This window comes from Meles meles, chromosome 15 (assembly GCF_922984935.1).
Source record: "Meles meles chromosome 15, mMelMel3.1 paternal haplotype, whole genome shotgun sequence".
Taxonomy (NCBI): Eukaryota; Metazoa; Chordata; class Mammalia; order Carnivora; family Mustelidae; genus Meles; species Meles meles.
In genome coordinates this window covers 27,613,490-27,619,489 of record NC_060080.1, presented here as the reverse complement: position 1 = coordinate 27,619,489, position 6,000 = coordinate 27,613,490, and positions in this window count along the sequence as shown.

The window sequence follows — 6,000 nt, the reverse complement described above, 5'->3', positions numbered from 1 at the left end:
TTTAAACCTACATCCTGTTTAAAAAAATTAACAATCCTTCCAATAGAAAGTATAGTTAACAATTTAAATATATATAGAGAGAGTATTATATATTTATGTGTTTGTTTGTATTTTGGATATTATAATACATACAAAAAGTATAAAATAAAATAGGGCAAAATAAGTATGTAAGTTGCAACTTCAGTATTTTTTTCCCCAGACTCTACTGGATTGTCTTATATATACACCTCGTTTGGGACATTACTGCTAGAGAGGATGACTGTTCTTGGCAGATAAAAGTCAACAATAGCCAGGATGCTGGTTAACTAAGAAAATTTAGGTCAGTGACTTCAGCAGGTATCAGAATTACCCACAGAACTTATCAAGACACAGACAGTCTAGCTCTATCCTCAGTATTTCTGATGCAGTAGCTCTGGAGTTGTGACCTAATATTTTGCATCTCTAATAAATTCCTAGGTGACAATGACGTTACTGCCAGGGACTACTCATTTGGACCAAGAATAAGCCTCACATGAAACATGCTTAAGTTATAACCCAGAGACTAAAGTACATGCTTTCTTACCCTATTATTTAATATAAAAATATAATTCTATATTAACGTATGAAAATATTGAAGAACCAATTTCTCAAAATCACCTAACATATACCTGTATATTAGACAATTTAGAGAAATTCGTTGTTTAATATTTTCATACTTTTATATATATATATATTTTTCTCTTCCCCTAATTGCAGTAATCCTTATCAAGATGGTGAATTCTAAACCAAACTAATACATAAAGCAAATTAGGAATCATGTTTGGTAGTAAATTTATTGTAAAGAGATAATTCACAGCTAGCTGAGTCATGCCTTTCTCCTCAGTATGTCTTCAGTCATTTACAAAATCTGCCACAACACTAGCTCAACAAGGGTTGAGCTAGCAACCCTTGCCCAAAACTCATGCAAATTTTAGGTAGTTTCTTCCAGGTGAAAACAATACACTCTCTCTCTCATTATATATATATATTTATATACACACACACACATATATATTTATATAGGATATAAATATAAAAATATTTATATAGGATATAAATATATAATAGTAATATATTAATGTTACATATTAATATAAATATATGATTAAAATTTAATATGATTTATATATTATATATGATTGTATATTATATTAATATATACTATAAAATTATATATTATATTATTACATTGTGTGTGTGTACATGTGTTATTTATTTTTTCATTTAACAGTCATACAGCTAATAAGTGGTTGGACTAGAATGACTAGGATTTGAAGCCAGATAATGTGCTGGTATAATCTGTGCATTCATCCACTGCCTTACACTATTTCCCAGTGCCTTACACTATTGGAACATTGGTGAGTACCACCCAGCCTCACTCCTTAAAGTTTCTGTCACTTCTGTCATTCTTCATGTCTCCCAGCCTTATACAATGCTGTCACTATCACTAAGGCCAGAGTGGCATCTTACATCAACCAGAAGCCTACGAATAAAGTAAGAAATGACTCCTTTGCTCTTCTAAAGACATAATACATGTAGGGACTGTTACCAGACAGACTCAGTGTGACTACTCAACCGTGCCATCCTCCATGTTGATCTGAACGCGAGCTTCATTATACTTGAGGATCTGTGGCCAGAAAGCTCAAGCAAACTGACCCACATAAGTGTCTTCCCAACTTAGTACTAGTTGAGGGCCACAGTGAGTCTAACACAAATGATCAGGGCTTTGAGTGTCATTGCATTAAAAACCCCTGTTACTCATTATTCATGATTTAAATTGAATAAGGGAAGGCTGAGAACCTAATGAGTCTCCTCCTGCAGCTCCAGAGGAGGCATACAGGTGACTCTCTCCAGCAGGTCAGGACCAACTCAGTAAAACCTTGGAAATGTCAGTTACTCTTTACCCTGTTCCAAACAAAGGCCAACATCCCAATCTACATGGACTGAATGCCAACGTCACATTTTCTTGCTAATACAGAATTCACAGAAGACTGGAAAACACACACACACACACACACACACACACACACACATCTTAACCAGTTTACCTGTGAAATAATAAAAAGTACTGAAATTCTCTCCCACAATTCACAGGATTTACAGAAGTTTCTAAATTAATGGCCATCACAATTTTACATATCGTTGTCAGGGTACAGTGGTTGTTACCCTTGTTTTTAAAAAAATTTTAAAAACAATAACAAAAGACCATACAAATCCAATAAATAACTTCCTTAAGCATTTGCCCACTTGGTACAATTTGAGGGAAGATAAGTATCATTTCTCTTTTTCTCATTCTTTCACCCTAGAAAAGTTCACCCGTCTACCTACCTGAGGGTCCAGGTCAAGGCACTGTCATACAATAAAGGCTGATCGTATTTGTTGCAACCCTGCCTAATGACACATTAATTAACACATCAGTGAACTGGATAAAGGGAAAAGAGCAAGAGCTTCAGAGATATAGTCTTGGGTCCGAATCCTGTTTTTGCCACTTTCTTGTTGAATGACTAGGTAAACCGTTTACTTTTTAAAATTATTTAAAAATGGGAATAACATTACCAACCTTGTAGTTTTCTGGAAGGAGGACAGAGGGACAGAATGCTTGGGACAGTGAGATGTTCATGAGAGATGTTATAAACTTAGAAACTTTCTACTTGCCTATAGGCTACTTGAGGGCAGACAACACTAACACAGTAAACAAAACTTGAAGGTAAGACTCAAACTGAGAATCTCTTATTACACCTACTTCTCACTGTCTGATACACTTCCTAACCTAAAAATGTAACTTATTTTGGCTAGCTAGACTTTCTAATTCAAGAAACTCTCTGATCAGTGCAAATGTCTTTTTGCCATACATTTTAGTAGACTTGATGTCTCCAAGGTAATTTTTAGAGTCCAAAAAATATTATTTAGTGGTTTGCTCCAATAGTCAAAACCCTGTTTTGCCTTTATGCTTTAGATCCAGCATACAAATATTTTTATCCTAATTATATTACTAGCAAATTTTAACAATGGTCTCACATACTTCACATCATCAATATTTTAAATTGCATTCATAAATTTAATATATGTTTAAAGATTTTTATTTATTTATTTGACAGAGAGATCACAAGTAGGCAGAGAGGCAGGCAGAGAGAGAGGGGGAAGCAGGCTCCCCGCTGAGCAGAGAGCCCAATGTGGGGCTCGATCCCAGGACCCTGAGATCATGACCTGAGCCAAAGGCAGAGGTTTAACCCACTGAGTGACCCAGGTACCCCAAATTTAATATATTTCATTTCCTGTTTAAGTACTTTGGCTAACTTATAAAATAAAATTTCCCTTAATGCTTTCTGTAAAACCAGCAGAATTAAAACTATAAATGTGGTGATTTTTAAATTATTTTATTTCCCAATACATACAATACATAATCTTAGTAAATTATAAATCTAAGGCCATTATTCAACGGCATATTTTAAATTAGAATCACAAGGTTAATTCCTTACTTGAAAAAGCCAAATTTTCTTTAGTATTACAAATAGCTAAAATACTAAATTTGGACAAAATCTTTCTTAGCCCCAAAATATTAATACTATAGGTATGATTCTATTTAAAAATTGTATGTTTAATCCTAAATCTTCCTATGGTTAAGGATGTTAAGGAAAAGATTACATTACCCTATGTGTATTCTCCAAGGGTTAGGGTCATATAAGGCCAGGAATATGACATCTGGAACTAAAAATATCTAGAATGATTTCTTTTCCACAATCTCAACTTTCAGGCTGAGTTCTGCTGTTAGGCACTTTATCTTAGACTCCTTAAATTAAAGAAGGAGGGTGGTTTTCCTATGCTTGAGTCACATCCTTACCTCATTCTGCTATTTTTTTATATAACCTGGCAAATTTGCACCTAGACTGCATTATTGAATCAAATTTTTTGTTTCTTTGGCTCTAACTGTATCGATCTAATAACATCATAGGAATTAGTCATTCTTTTCAAGTTCACTCTCTCTCTCAGGGTGTAGACTTTTCAGAATTTAAAATGGTATCTATGGGAATTCTGCAGATCTCTTGTGGTTCTCTCTGTCTATACAATGGCAAGCTCATTATGCTAGTAAAACTAAAGGAAAGAAAAGATTCAGCTTGAGTACAAACCCAAAGCACATACAAAAAATTATACCAGATCAACCAAAGACACATGTATTCAGTCATGCCATGTTGAAAAGCTCTAGGGGGTGCAATTCATAATCAGCCTGGAGGTCTGAGTGTACCAGGTACTGTTCTGTATACTGAAGACTAGTAACAAAAAAGACAAAGTCCCTTCCCTCCTGGGGCTTACATTCAAGTGGGAACAGACAGCCAATACTGAGTAATCAAGTAACAAAACCAGATCATTATAATTTTTAATAAGTGCCATAAAGGAAACAAAGCAGGAGGGCATAAGTGAGAGTTACAGTGGAGGGCTATGGAAGGACTAATTTTGAAAATGGTATGGGGTAAAGTCTAAGGAGGTGACATTGAGCTGGAGAAGGAGAAAGGGTGGCTCTCTGAAGAGCTGAGGAATGGCTTTGAATGCAGTAGATACACAGGGTGTCACCTGTAGCGTTACTGGCATGTTTCAGGGAAGGACAAAGACCAGCATGGCTAAGGGAACATGAACATGGGAAGGTCTGATGGAAGTTGATAATGAGCAGAGGCTGGACCATATCATGCAGCACCAAAAAGTCCTGGTAGAGCCATGGTAACAAGTCTGGGTTGTATTAAAAGGTTTACAAGAGTTTGCATTAAAGGAGTAATATGATTTGATTTATGTTTTAAAAATATTCCTCTGGCTGTGATGTAAAACCTACAAGGGAAACAAGAGAGCCCAGGTGAGAGGTATCGATGGCTTAGTCTAGAGTTGTGACAGGAAAATGATTGGGAGCTGGACAGTTCTTCGATGTTTCAAAGAACATGGTTTCATTTTTCAGCATGGTTTAGGTGCTGGGAGATGGTGGAAAGCGATGAGTCAAGGGCGACTCCTGGGTTTGGGATTGGATGGCGAAGTAGGTGTTGGTGCCACTGGCCAAGATGGAGAAGACTAAGACTCAATATGTGAGGAAAAGGGAGGCAACTTATGATGCAAAGGAAGGGCGTGGTATGGAAACACACTTGACATGAGAGGGAATGGAGAACAGAAAAAAATGAAAGGTGGGGTGGAGAAAGGCTAGTATTGAATAAAAAGAGAAACTTTGTTTTGCAATCAAAGGAAAGACCAAGAAAATGGACACATAGAAGTTATGGTTTTAGATCTTGTGCGGGAAAAATGAAGCCATTTTGGTCAATTATTATTATTGCTGATAAAAAAATGACAGAAGGGATAATGCAACTTCTATGTTACTTCTAAACTTTATTAAAATTACTTCATTTGCTAATAAAGTTCTTCATGGAACAAAAATGTGCGTAAAAGCAAACTTAAGCCTACTTCCTACACTGTGTTTTCTAGACATGGGAACATAGACAGGCCTCAACACTTAATAGTAATCAGACTAGTTTGTTGACAGTTTTCCTCTGGTGATCAGAAGGTTTTATTTTCCCTATGTGCTATATTTTGTGATGTATTTACTGTAGGTAACAGAGCATACAGTGAGAAGATTAATTTGCTCTGGGGCTGTGAAGCTTACAGTAAAAAGACACAGTATTTTTGTATAATATGTAATTATTTACTAGTTTGGGGCTATCCATTGGCACATTAGAGAGGTAGCTTGCAAACTAAAATCAATACAAATAATAATTGCCTCTCCTGGGAGAAGTCCCAGAAACTAGAACAGGGAGTCTGAGATGTTTGTTTTCTTATTATTATTTTGGTAACCATTGGATTTTAGTTGCTTTTTTCCTATCTTTCACTGATGGAAGGTTTTATTGTTTTCTGCAGCAGATTCTTGTTTCCTAGACAATAATTCATGTCACAGAAAACACATACAAACACACACACACACACACTCATTCATGCCAACAGCAGGCAGTGCTC